Source organism: Cherax quadricarinatus, chromosome 2, assembly GCF_038502225.1.
Source record: "Cherax quadricarinatus isolate ZL_2023a chromosome 2, ASM3850222v1, whole genome shotgun sequence".
NCBI lineage: Eukaryota > Metazoa > Arthropoda > Malacostraca > Decapoda > Parastacidae > Cherax > Cherax quadricarinatus.
In genome coordinates, this window is record NC_091293.1 from 32,516,542 (window position 1) to 32,541,868 (window position 25,327).

The 25,327-nt window shown below is 42.5% G+C and overlaps 1 protein-coding gene across 1 annotated transcript in view; it reads left to right on the plus strand.

Moving 5' to 3' along the window:
• LOC128706526 (neuronal acetylcholine receptor subunit alpha-7-like) overlaps nt 1-25,327 on the plus strand; it is a 1,070,503-nt gene that overhangs the window by 1,019,836 nt on the left and 25,340 nt on the right. The gene's annotated exons all lie outside the window — the stretch shown is intronic.

Genomic DNA, 25,327 nt, shown 5'->3' on the forward strand with positions numbered 1-25,327 from the left:
TCCCATGACGTCACACAAAGTCACAGGCCTAAAAGGGATCTCCTATCTAAAGCACATGGATGATACTGATATGCTATACAACACAGGGATCAGCAACTATGCTGATAGCTCGGTCATGTTACGTATGTCGTCTCGACATACACTACTATCTATAGGCTGAACAGGCAGGTGGTTCTGGGCTGATTCTATACAATAACAAATTCATATATAACTTAGAATTAATGGATGGTATCATAATGGATGTTAACAAAATGAGTTTTACGTAATGGGTGTTAACGTAATGAGTTTTAACGTAATGCATTACAAACTATAAGAACAAATCATTGTACAATATGGATGGAATTGATCGATCGATCTGTATTCATGCACTCTACGGATTCTGAGGAAGAATAAATATATATATACAAGGTGAAATTAACAGCAAAGGCATCTGGTGCACACTCAGATCATTACTGTCAAATTCTCAGAATACAGAGGGAACGTGAATACGAACAAAAAATTCTGAAAAACTAATCAGTTAATAACAAACAGTTGATAATTTACTTCATCTCGGACATCTAGTTATACAGACTATGTACATTTAAACCCAATTCTGCGAGGGTGAGGTTTACATATGCAGAATGGTTATCATCTCTGGGAGGATCGACTTCCTCTGCAATGGCTAGCACATGCCTTGGCTGAGGGAGACTTGAACGAGTATCTACAAAAGATACTTGTGGGTTTCTCACTACTTGTCGAGTACGCAAGGAGTAACGACATTCAGGTTGATTATCTGACTGAATATCGGAGGTAGAGAGTACAGAGTCAAGAGGATTTTCAGCATCTGTCACATTAGTCTGGGTAGCAATATCATCAACATCGCATACTAATTTCATATGATCTAAATGCGATTCTTTGTACTTACCGGTACTAATTTCTCTAACCTTATACTTATTACCCGAGATATGTTCTACAACTCGATAAGGTCCGACAAACTTTTGATCGAGCTTAGGCATTGCGGATATTTTGTTGAAATTTGTCAGCCTTACTCTCGAACCTACTTTGACTTTTGATGGCTTAGCACGGCTATTAGTTACTCTAGTAAATTCTGCTGTTGATTTACGAAGTGTTTCACGGATTCTTCTAAAAACACTCTGAGCCATGCTGGTACGAGTTGCTACGAAATCATCAGGGTTGTAATTTGGTTTTGGAGTGGAATATAACAACTCATAGGGTAAACGCTTGTCTACACCATACATTGCATTGGAGTATCACCTATGGAAGCATTGTAAGCAGAATTTATGGCACATTGGACATCTGGTATGACTTCATCCCAAGTTTCACTATTGGGGTTGATAGTGGCTCTCAGGACATCAAGTACTTTCTTATTGGTTCGTTCGGCTAACCCATTGCTGGCAGGATGATGAGGAACAATGGTGGATTTAGAGATCTTGTATAAAGTTCACAAATTTTCAAGAATCTCATTACAGAATTCACCTCCATTATCTGTTCCTAAGGACTTAGGGGTGGTATGCCTGCAGATAATGCGTTCTTTAAACGTTTTAGCTACTGTCTCTGCAGTCTTATCTGCAATAGGAACTAACTCACAATATCTGGTGAAATGGTCTCCCATAACACACAGATGTTTGTTGCCTTGGAGGGAACATTTAAAATTGGTTAACAAGTCAAGGGCAACTCTTTCCCATGGTTCGCTAGTGGTTGGGAACACTTGGATTGGATTAGGACCATTGACATTTCCTTTATAATGCATACAGACACTACATTTCTTAACATACTCGGAAATGTCAGTTGCCATACGTGGCCAAAAGTATTTCATTCTGGCTTGTTTCACAGAACGATCCATACCAGGGTGTGCAACACCTAGTGCATCATGAACTAGCTGAAGAGCTACGTTCACTAGTGACTGTGGAATTACTAACTGGTACACTCTTCTACTTGAAGTACCCAACTCGGCTGTTCGATACAGTAATTCTTGGCTCATTACAAAGTCACTAATGGGTGCTGGTGGCTTCACAGTAAGAATAAGATCTTCCTGGAGCAGGAATCGAATCACCAGAACACAAGGGATCGGTTCTTTCTTACAAGGAATGAACAAACTCGGTGGAGTGGATGACTCTCCCCGGTTGAAAAAAAAAAAATAATGCTATAACACGCAATATGAGCAAGGGAGAACGAATCTACTATCTCAAACTGCAAACACAGGAGAAAATAAATGAACACGGTCAACAATGCTGATATTCAATCTGAGTTGCACACAGGGACACGAGGTATCAGCTATAAAAAAACTACACTTACAAACGTTAACAACATGTGAAAGTTACTCGAGAAATAACTTCTTACAATGCACTGATTACTGTCAACTAGGATGGGATCACAATCTGGAACATTAGGAACAACAACAGACACTCTAGTGAGAACACTAGCCGTAACAGGGACGTCTTTCTGCATACGGCATGTGACATCAACAAAAGATGGCATTACTAGTTGCAAGTAATCGTTTTCTGACAAGGCATCCCCTGTGGAGAAACTACTACTCGAACTAGCAGACATTGCAGGGATAGGCTGTGCACTCAAGGCAGTCTGAGTGTCCCCGGACACTTGAGGCAATGGAACACTATCCTGCAAGTCTGAAGGTGTAGGTGGAACACAGATGGGAGTGACAGAGTTACTAGTGTCTGATCGCTCGGCTACGTTAAAAAGTAATTCACGGATCTATAGAAACTTAATCTGAACTTCACATTTCGCAGCACTTTAACAAATCTCAGATACAAGCTGTGAGAACAAGCACATTGCTCACGGGCTAGGTATTGTCTTTCAGTCAGTAAGAGAATATTGGTACTGTGGACTGATTCATATTGACTTTGACTGGCATGATACACTAAGTGAACATTCAAAAGTGACTGGGACATCTTCTCAGTGAAATTACTGAAGGGCATAAGGCAAAAAAAAAATAGAAAGAATGACACAGTAAGCTTAAACGGGAATAAAATGCTTAACGATTCTGCATCTAAAAATTGAGAGGTCACGCAGTAAGCAAAGAACTCACACAAGAAAAATACGCAATTGAATGAACAACACTTTGAAAATCAAGAGAACTTATACTTTACTCAAATCTAATTTGCTCAACTTTTACTTTAAATTGAATAAATGGCACAGTGAGTTGTCTTTACTTTCAATACAATAGGGAATTACAACAATAAATGATAAATCAATCAAAAATGTTAAAATGGGCTCAATAAAACTTGTGCAAAAATGAAACAAACTGGGACACAATTCGCTGAAATAAAATAAAATGGCACACAAAGAGTAAAATATTATGCACAGAACAGAGCATATGAAACTGCACTGAAATAAACTGCAGCAATATTACAAATAATTGGTAATCAAAAAGTGCTGCACAACACTGCATAAAATTTCTGCAAGAAAAACTTTAATGGCAACACAATATTTGCACAAGAATTATTGCAAAATGAGTCAATGTGCAATCATAAAAAATTATTACACACACAAGAAAAGAAATATATCAAGGAATGAACTGATTGAACACTTTAACTCTTAACTACAACTTAAACAACACTTAACAAGCAAAAGAACAATTTACTCTAAAAGAAGAACTTAAAAATTGCACTAAGAGTGAATTTGTTCAATGAAACATGAAAAATAATAGGTGCTAAAACACAGAACAAAAAAGTTTGAACACTTACAGTGATGCAGAACACAACACATCAACATAAACACAATACTAGAATTTTCTTGCAATGAAACTTGATGTGTGAAAAATTTTGTAAAAATGATTTCTTGCTTGCACAAAATAATGGCACTGTTGTCTGTGGAAATAAGACAAATTAGACACTGGCTAAATGAAAAGAATATGAACACAAGAATGTTCAACACACAGAGAACAAAAAAAAAAAAAAAAATACACAAATGCTGGGATGAAAAAAATTATATATAACTGAGACAACACTGAGTTGTGATGCAGGACACATTTAAATAAATTCCTGAATTACTCCACTGAATCACTGAGAACACAAGGTGATTCTGAAGTGTAAACACAAGTTCTATACTGCTCATATGTTGCACACACAACAAGGAAAAACACTAGGTACTTACTTCAAGTGTATAAAAAGACACACAACTCAACAGACATAAGATAATGCACGAAAATTAATACTGAGTTAAGGAGATTATCAAATTATTGCAATCAGTATATGATAAACACTGAGTCTGATCAAGAGTCACTGAATGTCACTAAGAGGAAAATCACTGGAAACACAAAAGAAATGTCTCAACACTCGCAAATGTCTCTATGAAAAAGAAATATATTATCGCTGTGACGACTTGGTGAAGAGTGAGGTAGATGGTGGAAGGTTGGAGGATTGTTTATGTCGTCTTGCTGCTGTCCTCTGCACACGTGACCGTAGAATTGCGCTTACATCGACGATAGACTTCACACAGGAGGCTTTTAACGGTGGTGCAAAACACACTCTAGCTCTTGACCCCCTATGTAGTCTTTAAAATATGGTGCTATAACCCCTAGTAGTGTACCAAACACTGGTAGAGGTTGGGTGAGTACCACAACACAGTGAGAGTGGTTGGGTTAGTGGGTTAACAGGGCTAAGACCGGGCAATGGCGAGACACGTGGTGAGTGGGTGGTTGGGCCTATGGGTTGAATGGCGTAAGCCTCACTGAGGACAACCACACTGCCGCGAAGATATTCTAAGCTGGCTAGCTTAAAATACACCCACGAAATACCACAACACCACAAGGATGAAAAAGAGCACTCAGAATTGCTTGGAGCTTGAATCACAAGCGATGAAGACTACTCACGTGGCTTACTTGAGTACTGGGGTAAGACACCTGGGTTAGTTGCTAGCTGGCTTATCTTAACCCTTCACACAGAATAGCTTGATAACTTCTCACGATGAGCACAGCAGGGGTGGAAGCTGGCTTGGCAGGCAAAGGAACTGGATGGAGTAGACTAGGCTGGACTGGGCTCCGTTGTTCTGACTCCCCCACCACAGACTGAAAGCTGGCTTATTTTGCAAACTCGGGTCAACCCCTCGGGAGTGATGCAAATAAGCAGATAAACACTAATACAAAGAGACTGACCAGTGAATGATGTAGAAGCTGGTAAGAGCTTGAGCGGGAGAACTGGCTGAGATAGCTGGCTGGCGTTAATCTTCTCAGTAGGCCTACTCACAAGATGGCAAGCTCGGTCGAAATTTATCTCCAGAAATCGCTGTAATCGTCAGAATTACAGGCCCTCTGTTGCCACCATTTATCGTAGGGGTTCTTAAATGGAGATGTCGAGGGTTAAAGGTAGACACACTTGTTGGATGGTAACGATATATTGTCAGACTGTGATGATGGGAAATGGAGCCCAGCCTCTGCCTGTCCTAGCCTGGATGTCTAACGCCGACTGACGCCGAGGCAGAGGTACGAACGTACACATGCGCATCCCGTGACGTCACACAAAGTCACAGGCCTAAAAGGGATCTCCTATCTAAAGCACATGGATGATACTGATATGCTATACAACACAGGGATCAGCAACTATGCTGACATCACTTGACAACGTAGATCTTGATATCGTTGAACAACCTCCTCATACACCGTAGGAGTCGTAAACTTGACGAAAACTCAGAAAGCACTGTTCACAGAAACACCATAGATGTCATCATTGGAGATCTTATATGTATCCCGCAAGATTTGAAGTAGAAGGACGTCGACATTAGAAGCCAACAAAGATCCTTGTAAAAGCTCCACGCAGACTGTGTTAACCCGTCGCTGGCTTCCCTCCATCTTGTAGGTAATGTTGATTTTCGCCACCAGAGGGCCAGGCGCGGAGTATACAAACACCCACCTTGGCACTTGAGCGGCAACTGGCCCAGGCATGAGGTACTGTAGCCTGTAACGGACAGACTGTGTTATGGAAAATTATGGGAATGAGGTTCACAGGCACATTCCTGAAATATTTCATCCTCATAATTTAAGGGGGGTACAACTAAGAACCTATTTATTGAACTTACCAATCTTAATTGTGCCTCAGAGCTCGGTGAGATTTTATACACTAGGGTGCACCATGCCTCTCCTTCGAGACCTACACTATTCCCACCCACAAGTCAAGTCGGGCTTATGAATAATTAAATATATAAAATTTAATACCAGTAACGCTTGAAAATTATTGCCAGTAACGCTAGAAAATTAATACCAGTAACGCTAGAAAATTATAAGATAGTGGACTGTATACATTATATTTTGTGACCTGAAAGGTATTAACATATGGTATTAACATTATAACTGCATTTGAACAAAAATATTATAGTTAGATTATTATTATAATCATGGATAGCACCAAACCAGCAGGATTATACAGCACGTGTGGGGGGATATGGAAGGAATTCAGGGCTCAATTCAGGGAACTGGACCGCAGATCCAATTCCCTAGATCAAGAACCCCTAACCAGTGTGAAGGAACCTCCCTGGAGGGGTATACAGTTAGAAAGAAAATTTATATAAACACTTACCACCTATATCACTGGTGGAACACACCCTAACGCTACTTTTACAGGTAGAAATCACAAAGGGCAACGTAAAACTACTGTGGGTAAACGTTACCTATCTAAGGTGTGCTGCAGGGGAGCCCCGACATCCTCCAATTTTTCATTCCTACCACTCAATTATAGTGGTTTTCCCACGAAATTTATCCAGATTCTTCTGTGGAGTACTTTCCAATACATTTAATTAACGACTGAAGCCGATACACACACATTTGGCGTCGATGACTTCTGATTGCACTCCATAAAATGTCACAACCAATACTACATCACCATATCGTCAGCGTCTTTCATCTGTATTCCTACGCCGAAGCTGGACCTCTTCCCCCTCGTTCAAAATTTCTAGAAGAGTCAGCTGAGCAACACATTTTAATATACAATTATTATATTCAAATTTACAAATTCAGAATTTTGAAAAATTGTAAAAAAATTTCACAGAATAAAGAAGTGTAAATACCCAGCCGGGACAGTGAAAACAGTAGAGGGACGTGTGGAGGATATACATACGAGAGGTGTAACAATAGGTGATAAAATGGCAGACAAGGTTTTTGTGAAGATCAATGCAGTATGACATCGCTCGCCCAGGACTAGGAGCCGATGATCATCACTCCACTGCTAGACGTGAGGGACAAATCACACTTTTGTGGTAGTTATGTCGTGTGATTAGCACTAGGCCTTCTGCATCATTGGTAGCTACGGGTAAACTACATATAAGGAAAAGAATGGAAGTGGTTTTTTAGTGCAGTGTAGGTGCATGGTGAGAGAACAGTGTAGGTAGGAACTCTGAACATACACAGACACACACACACACGATCACGCATGCACAAACACACGTACACACACCACGTTTATGCACACGTACACAAACCTACATTCACGCACGCACACATACACACACACACACACACACACACACACACACACACACACACACACACACACACACACACACACACACACACACACACACACACATGTACACACCCACTTTCACACATGTACACACACGTACACACTACCACCAATGTTCAGGCACATACGCACCAACACACACCCACACTCACACACTGTGGAAAAGTGGTTAGATACGTACACTTTTCGGAATGACACAACATATAGCAATCGTTACTTATCTGTCCAGCAACTACAACCTGGCCAACCCTTCTGAGTGCCGTCCATTAAGCACCGGGGCTGTAGAATAAAGCGGGATTAATTATATAATTTGCCCCAAAGGAGAATATATTTCAGCATTTCATTCTTTATTTGAAATGCTTAGTAGTAACAAAAAAGGCACAACACCGTGACTGGAACGATACACAAATAACCCGCACATAGAAGAGAGGAGCTTACGACGACTTTTCGGTCCGACTTGGACCATTTACAAAGTCACAGTAACCAGAATTGGAGCAGGACGAGTATATATAGGCAGGAAGAGGTAGTGGTGGTAGTATTAGAAGGCCCATGAAGGGTTTCTACATCTCCCTATACCTATTGATGTCTTTCTTGATCTTATCCGCCTCTGTGTGGATTCTAACTCCTTTTCCTTCCAAGGGAAATATTATTCTCAAACCTTCGGTGTCGCTATGGGCTCTCCTCTCTCTCCTGTCCTTTCTAATCTTTACATGGAATACTTCAAGACTGTTCTTCTTCCTACCATCGATGTGCAACCTTCACTCTGGCTCCGCTATGTGGATGACATCTTTGCTCTATGGCCTTATGACTCCAGTCTCTTCCAACCTTTTCTTGAAGTTCTTAATAACCTTGCCCCTTCCATTAAGTTTAAAGCTAAATGGGAATCTAATTCCTTGCTTCCTTTCCTTGATGTTCGTGTCCACTGCTCAGATACAGGTTTTTCCTTTTCCGTTTACCGAAAACCCATGCACAGTGGCATGTACATTCACTACTTTACCTATCATGCTTCCCCTGTCAAGAAAAGTGTTCTTATCTTCCTCTTTCTCCGTGCCCTCCGCATCTGTGATCCTCAGTTCCTTCCAGCAGAAATTTCCACTCTTCATAATTTGTTTTCCCGTCTTGGCTACCCTTCCCATTTCATAGACTCTGCTCTCTCACGTGCTAAACGTAATTTCTTCTCTCCCAAACTCTTCACTCCTGAGAACACTTCTGTCCTCTGCCTTCCCTACATTTCTGGTCTTTCTGATCTCAACAATTCTCTCCGTCCCTTAGACATCAAGCTTACTTTCCGCCAGACTAACACTCTTCGCACTAATCTCGTTCATACCTCTCCTCCCTCTACAGATGTTCCTGGTGTCTACTCTATTTCTTGCACCTCCTGTCCTCTTCAATACTTTGGAGAAACTGGCCGATCTCTTTCTGACAGACTTAGGGAACACAAAAATAGTGTTAGGCTTGCCGACACTAACAATGCTCTGTTCTGTCACGTCAGAGATCACAGCCATCCTATTGACTGGTCTTCCGCTAAAACTGTCTTCCCTACTTCCAACTCTAACAGTCGCCGTCTAGTTGAATCCTCTCTAATACACACCTTTCCTTGTATGAATCTTAGTCCTGGCTTCGTCTCTGTAGATGCCGTCCTTTCCCACTACATTGTAAAATGCTCCAAACTTCAGAACACCCGTGACTGAACCTGATTCCTAATTTTTTCTTTTTTCTTTTTCTTCTTCTCCCACTTCCCCTTTCCTCTTTCCTTCTTTCTCTTCTGGGTTGTCTTTCTTTCTTCTGTCTCGTGATTCTGTTCCTTCTTTTTTTCCCTTCCCACCTCCTCTATGCACTTGCTCTCCCTCTGTGGGCACCTAGCTGCCTTGCAGTGCTCCCCTTTCTTTGTATTTGACTGGCTCCTCCTCCTTAATTCTCCACTACTACCACTACCACTACTACTACTTCTACTACTACTACCACTACCACTATTGCTTCTAATACTACCACCACTACCTCTTCCTGCCTATATATACCCGTCCTGCTCCAATTCTGGTTAGTGTGACCTTGTAAATGGTCCAAGTCGGACCGAAACGTCGTCGTAAGCTCCTCTCTTCTATGTGCGGGTTATTTGTGTATGCTTAGTAGTAGTTGTAATCACTTCGTGATTACAACTGAGTGATTAGTTCTTCCGTGAATTTCCTGGTTTATATAAGTGAACTAGTCTAACTTTTCTAGTTTCCTGAGATTGTTAGAATGAACAAGAGTCAAGAACGCACTGGTCACCACTGTCATTTTGTCTTTTGTTTGACAAGGAGGCAACGCCCTCATGACACGTCTCGTTCGTTCCTTGAAGGAATCTGCCCACCGCCCTTCGTTCCTCGCCCTCCCCACATAGGACATGCTGAACTCAGCTTGATTTCTCGCTCTTGCTGAACACTGCAACAGTATTCAATGCAAGATAGTAGATTTCTTGTTATAGACTAGAATTCCTATAGACTAGAATTCCTAATAGTTCCAAGTTGTAGATAAAGTGGGCTCAGGTTTTCCCTAAATTTTCCTGCTAAGGGGAAGGAGTAATTACTTTAGTTTAACTCTCACTTGTGGTTACAACAAAGTGGTTCTAGCAAGGAGAAGATGGAGTGACTTATGACGCTGGTACGAACACATGTTTTCAGTTAATCTGTTTATGAGCAAGAGAATCCATTAGCCCCTTTTGGGGAGGGCTAAGTCCTTCAGAGGGCTGAAGGAGCTGAGAGATAACCCCTTTACTGGAGAATTTTTTCCAGACACACATATACACAAACGTACACGCATGCGCATTCTCGTACACACATCCACATTCACTCACATACACACATGTACACACACACACACACACACACACACACACACACACACACACACACACACACACGTTCATACACACACACACACCCACGTCAATGCACACAATGCTCATGCATGCACATACACACACACGTATGTATATACATGTGGCGTGCAGCTTAACAAGAGCCAAGCTATATTCCACATCCACAGTCCTCACCCCTCCCAGCACTAATACTGCCACACCAGCAGACTACCATAATATTCAGGCCTGTCTACCACACCCACAGTCAGCACCAACCCCTCCCATCTCCCAGAATAGTCCTAGAAAGGAGCCTGAAGTTTAGTACACGAATGCAGATGGAATTACACATAAGAGTGAAGAATGGCAGGAAAGAATCACAGAGGCATCCCAGGACATCATAGCATTTACAGAGACAAAGCTTACTGAGGTAATAACAGACAGAATCTTCCTATCTGCTTATCAGATCCTGAGGAAAGATGGGGGGAGGGGACAGACGGGGAAGGAGGAGTTGCACTGCTCATCAAGAACCATGGGACTTCTGAGGAGATGGGATGACTACTCAGAAGGGGTAACAGATAACTACATAGTAGGAGCACTGCATACTGGGGGCCCAAAAGTGATGGTAGCAGCAGGAGACGAAGACACTAATATGATGAAAGCAATAGGGTAATGGACACACTAGCCAACATTGCCAGAAGGGCCCACATGAGCAGGGTAAAGTTACTCTTTATGGAGAATTTCAATCATAAGGAGACTGACTAGGAGAATCTGGAGCCAACTTGGGTGACCCGAGACATGGGGAGCCAAGATGCTGGAGGCAGTTCTAGTAAACTTCTTGTACCAACATGTTAAGGACACAACCAGAGAGAGAGCAGAGACGACGACATCAAGGCTAGACCTCGTATTCACCCTGAGCAGACCAGATATAAAAGATATCACATATGAAAGGCCCCTAGGCGCTAGTGACCACGTGGTCTTGAGTTTCGAATACATAGTGGAGTTAACAAGGAAGTGTGAAGCAGCACGAGAAGGCTTGGAGAAGCCAAACTTCCAAAAAGGGGCCTACACAAGTATGAGAGAATTCCTACATGAAGTGTAGTGGGTAAGCGAGCTAGAGGGAAAGACAGTAAACGAAATGATGGAACACGTGACGACAAAGTGCAGAGAGGCAGTAGAGAAGTTCGTACGAAAGGGCAGCAGGAAGATGAGAGTGAGCCCGTAGTTTGCAGAAGCCAAACCTAAGTGTGCAAGAGTTTGGAGAAAAAGTTTAGAAGGTAAAGGACCCAGGTAAACAGCGAGTTACACCGAAGATCCAGAAGTGAATATGCATGGATAAGGAGAGAAGTCCAGTGTCAATAGAAGAATAACACAGCATCAAATCTGACCCAAAATTGTTGTACAGCCACATATGGCGGAGAACAACAGTCAAGGATCAGGTAATCAGGTTGAGGAAAGGACGGGAGCTCACAGAGAACGACCAGGAAATATGTGAAGAGCTCAGCTCAGCATTCAGGTAGGTATTCAAAATGGAGACAGTGAGTCTCCCAGAAAACCGAGGTGGTAGGGTGCACCAGCAAGTGCTGAAACTGCACACAACCAAGGATGAGGTAAAGAAACTGCTAGGGGAATTGGATACCTCGAAGGCAGTGGTCCCAGATAATATCTCTCCTTGGGTTCTGAGAGATAGCACAAACGCATTTAGTGTACCACTAACAACAATCTTCAATATGTATATCGAAACAGGGTAACTGCCTGAGGTGTGGAAGACAGCAAATATAGTTACATTTTTTAAGAAAGGAGACAGGCAGCATTTAACTACAGACTGGTGTCACTAACATGTATAGCATGTAACGTCATGGAGAAAATTATCAGGAGAAGAGTGGAGGAGCACGTAAAATGGATTGGGCTCCTACATGACAGTCAGTACAGATTCAGGGATGGGAAATCTTGTGTCACAAATCTACTTGAGCTCTATGACAGGACAACAGAAGTAAGACAGGAGAGAGAGAGAGGGATGGGCAGACTGCATCTTCTTGGACTGTAAGAAGGCTTTCTACGCTGTTCCACACAAGACACTGGTTGAAAAACTAGAGGAGAAGGCAGTAATAAAAGGGAAAGTACTGCAATGGATCAGGGAATACCGGACAGGAAGGAAACAACGTGTGTCGGTCCGAGAGGTTTCAGAGTGGGTGCAGGTGCCCAGTAGGGTTCCACACAGGTCAGTCCTAGGTCTGGTGCTGTTTCTAGTATATGTGAATGATACGACGGAAGGGGTAGAGTCAGAGGTGTACTTGAGTGCAGACGATTTGAAACTAATGAGAATACAAATGCAAATGGATAAGATAAACCTACAAGGGGATCTGGACAAGCTGCAAGCCTGTTCGGACAAATGGCTCATGGAGTTTAACCTTTTCAAGTGAAAGGTTATGAAGAACTGGGAAGGACAGAGTACAGCCTAAGAGGTCAAAGGCTGCAAAATTCACTCAAGGAAGAGGATCTTGGGGTGAGCACGTCCCCTGAGTCACACATCAATCAAATAACTTTTGCAGCACATGGGCACCTAGCAAACCTGAGAATAGCTTTTCGACATTTAAGTAAGGAGTCATTCACGACACTGTATACCGTGTACATCAAGTGTGGGAAGTGATAACGATATATGAAACACTGAGAGGTAGTGAGAAGCTGGATGGTTGTAAAGTGTTTCAGAAATGGGACACAGGAACAAGGCGCCAAAACTGGAAGCTGAAAATTCAGATGAGCCATAGGGATGACGGGAAGTATTTATGTAGCCTTAGAGTTGTCAGGAAGTGGAACAATCTAGAGAGTGAAATAGCAGAGGCAACCTCCATACATAGATTTAAAAAGAGGTATGATAAGGCTCTTAAAGCGGCAAAAGAGTAGTGACTAGAGAAGAGACGGGGGCCAGGAGCTGTGAATCAACCCTTACAGCCACAGTTAGGTGAAAACACCACACACATATACACACACAAACAGACACACACATACACACACATACACACACAAACACACACACACACACACACACACACACACACACACACACACACACACACACACACACACACACACGCACACACACACACACACACATTAATATTTCAAAGTGCCAAACCGTTAGGGGCCTAGTAGGCACCTGATGCCACACAGATTCAAATATACAAAGATCAAAGTGAGTGTGGAAGTGGGTGTTCAAGAATTACGAAAGATTGGTTAACAAGTGAAATGTGGGGCACCATACAGTGAGAGTGAAAAAGCTAATAAGCAAAAGGAGAAAGGAAAAATAAAATATATAACAAGGGAAGGTGGCAGGAGTAGGCCTGCTGAAGCAGTGACGTCACAACAGTTGTGTGACATTATACATATAAAGTGTAACACCGAATGTGAAGTGTATTCTATCATAAGTGAAAAGTGAAATCACTTGAGGAACGCGGGATGTATGAGCATATATGGTTATAAACATCACGGGTGAAGGATTTTCCAAATAGTGATAGAAGGCCTATGTACGACGACTACGTCATCAGCATCTGGCAACCTGTCACCGCACCGCTGCCAGCGCAAGTATTCCTCACCTATTGTTGTTGCATGTTGTCTGGTTCTGGATTCTGGTCTTGCATCACTGTTAGATACTGGTCACTCACTCCTGCAAGCTATTACCAGAATTAGAGTAGAAATAGCATAGATAAGGTGAAGATAGGGGTGACGAGAGTGTGAAGAGTAAAGCGATGTAGCGAGGGGTAATGTCAGACACTTGTTGAAGCTGAGACAAGCTAAGTTTTACAACCTAGTTACTTTCTGTATTTTATAAGTAGAATTGATAAGTGTTAGAATTACTATTGGTAAGTTTTAGTATGAATACTTAGAAGTGGGGGCACACACACACACATACACACACACACACACACACACACATACACACACACACACACACACACACACACACACACACACACACACACACACACACACACACACACACACACACACACACACACACACACACAGGAACAAGCGGTTAGGCACTTGTAAAAGCTGTAGTACACAAGCACACACACACATACACAGGATTTCACACCTTCCTGTTAACTGACCCTCCCTCTAACATTCCACTATTCACTATCCCCCTCTCTCTCTCTCTCTCTCTCTCTCTCTCTCTCAATACCTATCTCTTTACATCTCTCTACCTATCTCTACTTATCTCTCTCTCTACCTATCTCTCTCTACCTATCTTTCTCACTACCTATCTCTCTCTCTACCTATCTTTCTCTCTACCTATCTCTACCTATCTCTCTCTACCTATCTTTCTCACCACCTATCTCTCTCTCTACCTATCTCTCTCTCTCTACCTATCTCTCGCTTTACCTATCTCTCTCTCCCCTCTCCCATCTCTCCCCTCTAACATCTCTTCCCTCTAACACCTCCCCCCCTCTAACATCTCTCCCCCTCTAACATTTCTCCCCCTCTCATTATCTCTCCCCTCTCCCATTTCCAATCTCTCTCTCTCCCCTCTCTCTCCCCTCCTCCCCTCTCTCTCCCCCTATCCTCTCTCTCCCGTTTCTCTCTTCCATCTCCCCGTCTCTCCCCCTTCTCCCCTGTCTCTCCCCCTGTCTCTCCCATCTCTTTGACCCCCTCACTCCCTTCCCTCTCTCCTCTGTCTCTCTCACTCTCCCCCCTTTTCCCTTCTCACTCTCCCCCTCTCTCCTGCCTTTCCCTTCTCTTTCCCTCTCTCTCTCTCTCTGTCTCTCGCTCTCCCTCACTCTTTTCTCTTTCAAAAAAAAAAAAAAATAAATAATAAAATAAAAATGGTCGGGACTCAAAGGAACCAGGGATCAGATGAGAATGGTTCTGGTAGGGAGGAGTGGATGGAGGAGCAGTGGAAAAGGATGGAACAAGAGTGGGAGAGAAAGTCAGGAGAGCTTTCTGAAAAAATGGAGACAGAGCTTTCTGTGAAATTAGAAAAGAGGTTGGAGAAGGAGAAGAAGAATTGGGAGGCACAAGTCGAAACTGCAGTAGCCAGGATAAGGGTCCTAGAAGATGAGGTAAACAGGCTGAAGCAAGTTACAAGGGCATTGACCAGAGAAGACAGCATATGAAGCTGAGAGGCCGAACAGGAAAGAAGGAGATATGAATTATGCTAAGATCATATCAGCCTGCCAAGAAGGGCCAAGGAGTGAAAAGGGAGAGCAGCTGGGTGCAGATGGAGAGGGTGATAGGTCAAATGCGGAGGCACAACCATGCTACCAAGAGCCACTGGAAAAAAACAAGGGAGAAAATGACCACTTACAGACTGGAACCAGAGTTACAGAGGCAATGGGAGGAGGAAAGGGCAAAATCAGTGTTTATCCATGGGCTTCAGGAGAGAGAGGAAAGGACACACACTGAAAGACAACAGGCAGAAAGAAAGGAGATTGTGAACATCATCACGGAAATAGGTGAAGAAGACATGGACGAGATTGTAAATTTTCAGAGAATAGGGGGGTACTTGAAGGGGAGAAAACGACTGATCAAGCTGATTCTCTGGACAGAAACAGTGTGGAACAGGATCCTCCAAGAGAAACCATGGTTGAAATACTCGGAAGAGTACAAGAGGGTTTTCCTAGACAGAGACAGAACACAAACAGAATGACAGCAGCTGAGGGAGAGGGCAAAAAAGTGAAAGGAGCTAGGAATGGAAACAAGGATGGAACCAGCAGAGGTCAATCAGAGCAGGACAGAGCAGCAAGGGCAAGCACACACAGAACTATCCTCAGAACCCCACAACCTATCACACCATCCCAACACAGACTACAATCCATACTCACAGCTTCCACCCAACACCCAGCTATAGAATCCCACAGTATGCTACCAGGTCTCCCACCCTCACAGGCCCCCAAACCACAGTGTTGGAAAGGAAACTGAAGGTATCGTACACAAACACTGATGGAATAACAAATAAGTGGGAGGAGTGGCACGAAAGAGTCAAAGAGGCATCACCGGACATCATAGCTCTCGCAGAAACCAAGCTTACATGTATGATAACAGATGCCATCTTTCCAGCGGGATACCAGATCCTGAAGAAAGGCAGAGGGAACAGGGAGGGGGTGGAGGACTGGCACTGCTGATCAAAAACCGATGGAATTTTGATGAGCTGGAGAGAGGAGACAGCGGAGAAACAAGCAATTACATAGCGGGAATGCTTCACTCTGGAGGTCCCAAGGTGGTAATTGAAGTGATGTATAACCCACCACAGAACAACAGGACGCCAAGGCAAGAGTATGACGAGAGCAATAGAGTGATGATTGACACACTGGCTGCAGTGGCGAGAAGAGCTCATGCATGCAGGGCAAAGTTCCTGATCATGGGTGACTTTAACCACAAGGAGATCGATTGGGAGAACTTGGAGCCACATGGGGGCCAAGATACATAGAAGGCAAAGGACCCAGGAGAATAAGGAGAGCAGTCGTAGAGCCAGAAATGAATATGCACAGGTAAGAAGTGAGGCCCAACGACAATATGAAAACGACATAGCAGCGAAAGCCAAATCTGACCTGAAGCTGTTATACAGCCACATCAGGAGGAAAACAACAGTCAAGGACCAGGTAATCAGGCTAAGAAAGGAAGGAGGAGAGACAACAAGAAATGACCGTGAAGTATGTGAGGAAGTCAACAAGAGATTCAAAGAAGTGTTCACAGAGGAGACAGAAGGGGCTCCAGAAAGACAGAGAGGTGGGGCACACCACCAAGTGCTGGACACAGTACACACAACCGAGGAAGAAGTGAAGAGGCTTCTGAGTGAGCTAGATACCTCAAAGGCAATGGGGCAGGATAACATCTCTCCATGGGTCCTGAGAGAGGGAGCAGAGGCGCTATGTGTACCCCTAACAACAATATTCAATACATCTATCGAAACAGGGAGATTGCCTGAGGCATGGAAGACAGCAAATGTAGTCCCAGTCTTTAAAAAAGGAGACAGACATGAAGCACTAAACTACAGACCAGTGTCACTGACATCTATAGTATGCAAAGTCATGGAGAAGATTATCAGGAGAAGAGTAGTGGAACACCTAGAAAGGAATGATCTCATCAACAGCAGCCAACATGGTTTCAGGGACGGGAAATACTGTGTCACAAACCTACTGGAGTTCTATGACATGGTGACAGCAGTAAGACAAGAGAGAGAGGGGTGGGTGGATTGCATTTTCTTGGACTGCAAGAAGGCGTTTGACACAGTTCCACACAAGATATTAGTGCAAAAGACGGAGGACCAAGTAGGGATAACAGGGAAGGCACTACAATGGATCAGGGAATACTTGTCAGGAAGACAGCAGCGAGTCATGGTATGTGGCGAGGTGTTAGAGTGGGCACCTGTGACCAGCGGGGTTCCACAGTGGTCAGTCATAGGACCAGTGCTATTACTGGTATTTGTGAACGACATGACGGAAGGAATGGACTCCGAAGTGTCCCTCTTTGCAGATGACGTGCAGTTGATGAGAAGAATTCATTCGACCGAAGACCAGGCAGAACTACAAAGGGATCTGGACAGGCTGCATACCTGGTCCAGCAATTGGCTCCTGGAGTTCAACCCCACCAAGTGGAAAGTCATAGAGATTGGGGAAGGGCAAAGAAGACCGCAGACGGAGTACAGTCTAGGGAGGCCAGCGACTACAAACGTCGCTCAAAGAAAAAGATCTTGGGGTGAGTATAACACCAGGCACATCTCCTGAAGCGCACATCAACCAAATAACTGCTGCAGCATATGGGCGCCTATCAAACCACAAAACAGCATTCCGACATCTTAATAAGGAATCGTTCAGGACCCTGTACGTCGTGTACATTAGGCCCATGTTGGAGTATGCGGCACCAGTTTGGAACCCACACCTAGCCAAGCATGTAAAGAAACTAGAGAAAGTGCAAAGGTTTGCAACAAGAATAGTCCCAGACCTAAGAGGCATGTCCTACGAGGAGAGGTTAAGGGAAATCAACCTGACGACACTGGAGGACAGGAGATGTAGGGGGGACATGATAACGACATACAAAATATTGAGAGGAATTTGCAAGGTGGACAAAGACAGGATGTTCCAGAGATGGGACACAGCAACAAGGGGACTCAGTTGGAAGTTGAAGACACAGATGAATCACAGGGATGTTAGGAAGTATTTCTTCAGCCACAGAGTAGTCAGGAAGTGGAATAGTTTGGGAAGCGATGTAGTGGAGGCAGGATCCATACATGGCTTTAAGCAGAGGTATGATAAAGCTCATGGTTCAGGAAGAGTGACCTAGTAGAGACCAGTGAAGAGGCGGGGCCAGGAGCTTGGACTCGACCCCTGCAACCTCAACTAGGTGAGTACAACTAGGTGAGTACACACACACACACACACACACACACACACATACACACACACATACACACACACACACATATATATATATATATATATATATATATATATATATATATATATATATATATATATATATATATATATATATATATATATATATATATAAACACATCGGCCGTTTCCCACCAAGGCAGGGTGGCCCGAGAAAGTAAAACTTTCATCATCATTCACTCCATCACTGCCTTGCTAGAGCCATGCTTACACTATAGTTATAAAACTGCAACATTAACACCCCTCCTTCAGAGTGCAGGCACTGTACTGCCCTTCTCCAGGACTCAAGTCAAGCCTGCCGGATTCCCTGAATCTCTTCATAAATGTTACCTTGCTCATCCTCCAACAGCTCGTCAAGTCCTAAAATCCATTTGTCTCCATTCGCTCATATCTAACACACCCACGCATGCCTGCTGGAAGTCCAAGCCCTTCGCACACAAAACCTCCTTTACCCCCTCCCTCCAACCTTTCCTAGGCCGACCCCTATCCCGCCTTCCCTCCACTACCGATTTATATGCTCTCCAAGTCATTCTATTTTGTTCCACCCACTCTACATGTCTGAACCACGTCAATAACCCCTCCTCAACCTTTTGGATAATAGTTTTGGAAACCCCGCACCTCCTCCTAATTTCCAAACAATGGATTCTCTACATTAAATTCACTCAACACATTGCCCTCAGAGATGACATCTTCACTGCCTCCAATCTTCTCCTTGTTGCAACATTCACCCTCCCCCCCTCCATGTTTCACACCCATATAAGAGCATTGGTATAACTATACTTTCATATATTCCCCTCTTTGCTTTCATGGATAATGTTCTTTGTCTCCACAGATTCCTCAGTTCACCACTCACCTTTTCCCCTTATCTATGATTCACCTCATCTTTCACAGAACCATCTGCATACATGTCCACTCCCAAATATCTGAATATATTCACCTCTTCCATACTCTCTCTCCAATCTGATATCCAATCTTTCACTACCTAATTTTTTCTCATCCTCATCGCCTTACTCTTTCCTATGTTCAGTTTTAATTTCTTTCCTTTACATTCCTTGCCAAACTCGTCCACCAACCTTTGCAACTTCTCTTCAGAATCTCCCAAAAGCACGGTGAAATCAGCAAAGAGCAACTTTGACAACTCCTAGTTTGTCGTAGATCCGAGGTGGTAAACCTTTCACATTCAATGTGCCAAATTTTTCACGTTCTAGTTGAGATGCGCAATACTACATTTGTACCCCCTTTTGAGTTATTTAAAAATATGTTAATGTGGACATAGCATTTTTACATAAAATGATTTAATATAAAGACAAGATAAACATTACTTTCTTTAATGAGACTTTTGAGTTTGTTTTGTTTGGAGTTAAATTAGTTACTGAGAGCAGCAGAAAATTCTTCAAATCTGAATCAGTCGCGACCTCAATTAATTTTTAATATTTTTCATGGATTTAAATTTTTGTTCGCATCTGTACTTTGTTCCAAAATGACAGATATAACTCGGGGCAAATTTTCTTAGTTCTGGAAAGTGTTCAAAAATTAATTATATCAGAACCATTTGGGACTGAGGGAAGCTCATCAGTTTCCATTTTCAATAATGAATTAGTTTTCAAATTAATAGGGTCCATTTGTATGTTACTAGGCATCTTCAGGGTTTTTTGTTAGCTATGTGAAAATGGGTTTATAAATGCGAGTATGCAGTCTTCCTCTTCAGCAAAATCACGAGAACGACCTGTAAATGACTCTTGAAGTAATCTGATTTTTTTTCAGTATATTCCATAAAATTGCCATTATCTTTAGGATATTCACTCTGTTGTTTTAAATGTGGAAACTGGCTCAAATCCTCATTTTCTAACTGATTGGTAAACAGTTTTAACATCATCTTGAATGAACTGATATCATTTACTTAGCTAGGAAACAATTTGTTCTTGCCGTACAACTTCAAATTTAGATCACTGAGATGGTGGTGTGGGTGCTCACTGCAATTTGTTCAGAGTCTTAGTGAATATTTTTGGATTGAAACGTATTAATGTCAATGATGAAATTCGCTAAAAGATGTTCACGAAATAATAAAATTACTAAAAATGATTGCAAAGCTTTAGATTTATTCATGGTAGAACTCATTTCTAGCTATTATTGACTTAAATTTCTGTTACAATTTTTTTTACATATCATTTATTAGTTAATACTTTTTTGTATAAGTAGGCTTGCTTTTTCATTTATATCATTGGGGTTCAATCCGCCGCTTCTAGTCATGGAAAGCAGCACTTAGGCGCATGCGCCATACGTTGGCCATCAGTGTTTTAGATTTTTTGTCTTTTAATCCCACACCTCTCGCCAACACCTGAGTATTCACTTCTCTTACAACTCCATCTATAAATATATTGAACAACCATGGTGACGTCACACATCACTGTCTATGGCCTACTTTTACTGAGAAATAATTTCCCTCTCGCTTACATACTCGAACTTGAGCCTCACTAGCCTCGTAAAAACTCTTCACTGTTGTCAGTAACCTACCTCCTATTCCATACATTTGCAACATCTGCTACATTGTGTCCCTACCTACCCCTATCATACGCCTTTTCCAAATCCATAAATGCAACCAGAAAATTATATACCCTTATCTAAATAATATTCGCCTATATGTTTCACTGTAAACACTTGGTCTACATACCCTCTACCCTTCCTAAAGCCTCCATGTTCAAGTTCGATTCTGGTATACCAGGTATACTCAATAGGCTTAGTCCCCTATAATTTTTGCACTTCTTGTCCCCTTTTCATTTATACAAAGGAACTCTGCCAGTCTCTAGGTACCTTACCGTCTTCCATACATTTATTAAATAAAAGCACCAACCACTCCAAAACTATATCCCCACCAGCTTGTAACATTTCTGTCTTTATCCCCCTTTCATTTTATCCACTGCCTCAAGCACCTTCCTTCACTCACAATTGGCTCTTTCTCATTTCAACTGGATGTTATGCCTTCCTGCCCAGTGCATGAAATCACAGCTTCCCTGTCTTCATCATCTTTTATCATCTCCTCAAAATATTCCCTTCATCTTCCCAATACCTTTAACTCTCTAAAAACTTTAATTTCTTATTTTTAACCATCAAATTCATTCGTTCCCTCGTCTTTCTCAGCTTATTTATCTAACTCCAAAACTTTTTCTTATTATCAGCAAAATTTGTTGATAGCATCTCACCCACTCCCTCATTTGCTCTCCTTTTACGTTCCTTCACCACTCTCTTAACCTTCCCTTTTCTCTCCATATACTCCTAACTCCTTGTATCACTTCTACTTTGCTAAAACCTCTCATATACCAACTCTTTCTCTCTTAATAAACTCCTTACCTCATCGTTCCACCAATCGCTCTTCTTCCCTCCCGCAACCACTTTCCTGTAACCACATACTTGTGCTGAACACTACCCTACATTCTTAAATGTACGTCATACCTCTTCATCCTCATTGCATGTACTTTCACTAGCCTATCTTTCTTCCAATAGGTGTTTACTTCTTGCCTTAACTGCCTCCTCCGTTAATTTATAAACATTCACTTCTCTCTCACTTGCTGATTCCTTTCTCCCTGTATCTCATCTGCCTTTTACTCTCACTGTAGCTACAAGCAAAAAATGATCTGATATATCTGTGGCGCCTCTATAAACATGCACATCCTAAAGTCTACCTTTGTCTTTTTTATACCAACAAATTACTGTCATTACGCCCTATATCATATATATGTTGTGCCGAATAGGTAAAACATGCGGTTTTGGCTTAAATAGCAACGCTCTTCTTGCCAAAAAACCAAGCGAAAATTTGTGTATGCAATAATTTCTCAAAAATCATTCTGAACCTAATGAAGAAGATATATTTCATTGTGTTTGTTTATTATTATATTATTGTAAAACCTATCTAAACTATATTTAGTTGGACTAGGCTAAATGAAATTGCACTTGTTACAATAAGGTTAGGTAAGTTTTCTAAGGTTCTTATGGTACAAAAGAACGTTAAAAAACATAATGAAAAAATATACCTTTAGACCTATGTATATATATATATATATATATATATATATATATATATATATATATATATATATATATATATATGCTTTGGCCCGGTTCATGGTGAGCCAGTACTGGGTATGTGGGTTCAGTAATATAAAATGCTGCTCGTTGGGCTAGTACACCAAACAGAGAATAGAATGAAATTAGTTCAGAGGCATCCACACCTCCGTATGCTCTCGGATGACAGGTGCAACATCTAGCTTGGCTGGATGCTTCATTCTTAAGAATTGTGTGGTCCCCTGGACTAGAGCGTCATGTCTTTCGCTCAACATGAGACGGGCCAAAGCAGCATAGGTTCGACTTCTTGGCTAGTCGCAGTGTTGTTATTGATCAATACCACTCGTTCGTGGGTACAATAATATATAATACTCCTCGTTGGGTTAGTAAATCAAACAGGGAATAGAATGAAATTAGTTCAGAGACACCCACCCCACCGTATGTTCTCGGATGACGGGTGCAACATCTAGCTTCGCTGGATGCGTCATTCTTAAGACTTGGGTGGTCCCGTGGACTAGAGCATCATTTGTCTCTCGCTCACCATGAGGCGGGACAAAGTAGCATAGGTTCGACTCCTTGGCAAAAAAGTACATGTAACCAAAACATCAGCCAGTTCGACCCCAGTCTTAGTGCTGAGCTAGATTTGGCTAGAGTCTACTACAGTAACCTAAATTACAACTCTAATATAATAGCCACCATTACACGAAACCACAGTCAGAGATGTAGTAGATGAAGAGTCTGCCTCGGAGGACAGTGTTGGTCTAGTTCTAGAAAAAGGTGGTGATGGTGATTCTGGTATGGTTAGGAAAGACACAGTTCTAGAAACTCAGCAAATTCAGAACACACCCACCACAAATTCTAGCCAGTAAAAAGCAAAATGGTGCAAATTGGAGCATCATCAAGCATGGAAAATCTGGGAATACAAATGGGTCATGCAACTTTAAGCACCCCCAAAATATTCCGAAATCTCCTGTCCAGAGGAGTTTGTCGTTCTACCTCCTGTAAACTCTTCCACCTTGAAATGTGCCGTACGTCAGTCTTCAAAAAACAATGCACAAACTGCCCTCAATACCATTTAAATGGGATCAGGAGGTACAGTGCACACAAGACTAACCATAGTAGCTACAACTACCCCAATTCAAGTGATTTTTTTTTGTTCCAGGAAACGAAAAATTGGAAAGAAATTACCAAAATATTCCACCACCCTGGTGCCTTGTTGGAGTGGACTCAGAGGCGGTGGCCCCCACTTCAGAATCAAAGCTACTAATGTCAATGACAAAATCCCCCAACAAACACGCAATGCAATTATGATGACGGCTTTACCTGGAGTCCACCTGGAGGGTATTCCGGGGATCAATGCCCCCGCGGCCCGTTCCATGACCAGGCCTCCCGGTGGATCAGGGCCTGATCAACGAAGCTGTTACTCCTGGCCGCACGCCATCTAGCGTATGAACCATAGCCCGGCTGATCCGGCACCGGTATCTGTCCAGCTCCCTCTTGAAGACAACCAGGTGTCTACTGGTAATCCCCCTTATTGCTGGAGGGAGGCTGTTGAACAGTCTTGGGCCCCGGACACTTATTGCGTTTTCTCTTAGTGTATCAGTGACGCCCCTACTCTTCACTGGGGGTATGTTGCATCGCCTACCAAGTCTTTTGCTTTCGTATGGAGTTATTGCTGTGTGCATATTAGGAACCAGTTCCTCCAGAATCTTCCAGGTGTAGATTATGATATATCTCTCTCGCCTGTGCTTCAGTGAGTGTAAGTCAAGTGCTTCCAGGCGTTCCCAGTAATTAAGGTGTTTGATGAATGGGGATGTTAATGTACGGCAGTATTCCAGCCTAGAGAGAACAAGTGATTTAAAAAGGATCATCACTGGCTTAGCATCTCTTGTCTTGAATGTTCTCATTATCCAACCTATCAGTTTCCTCGCAGATGTGATAGTGGCATTGTTGTGGTCCTTGAAGGTGAGGTCTTCGGACGTTACCACACCCAGGTCCTTCACATTACTTTTCCGCTCTATTGTGATTAGTGTTTGTAGTATACTCAGTCCTAGTTATTATTTCCTCCAGTTTTCCATAACGGAGTAGTTGGAATTTGTCTTCAGTGAACATCATATTGTTCTCTGTTGCCCATTGGAAAACTTGGTTTATATCTTCTTGGAGCTTTGCCGTGTCTTCAATGGATGACACTCTCATGTAGATCCTAGTATCGTCTGCAAAAGATGAAACAGTGCTATGGTTTACATCTCTGTCTATGTCTGATATGAGAATAAGGAAAAGGATAGGTGCGAGTACTGTGCCTTGAGGGATAACGCTCTTTATGGCAGCATCTGATTTAACTCTGTTTACCACTACTCTTTGTGAAGATCCATCTACCTACTTTGCCAGTTATCCCTTTAACACGCATTTTGTGTGCTATTACACCATGGTCGCACTTGTCAAAGGCTTTTGCAAAATCTGTGTATACTACATCTGCATTCTCTTTGTTTTCCAGTGCATCTAGGACCGTATCATAGTGGTCAAGCAGTTGCGAAAGGCAAGAGCGACCTGCTCTGAAACCATGTTGCCCT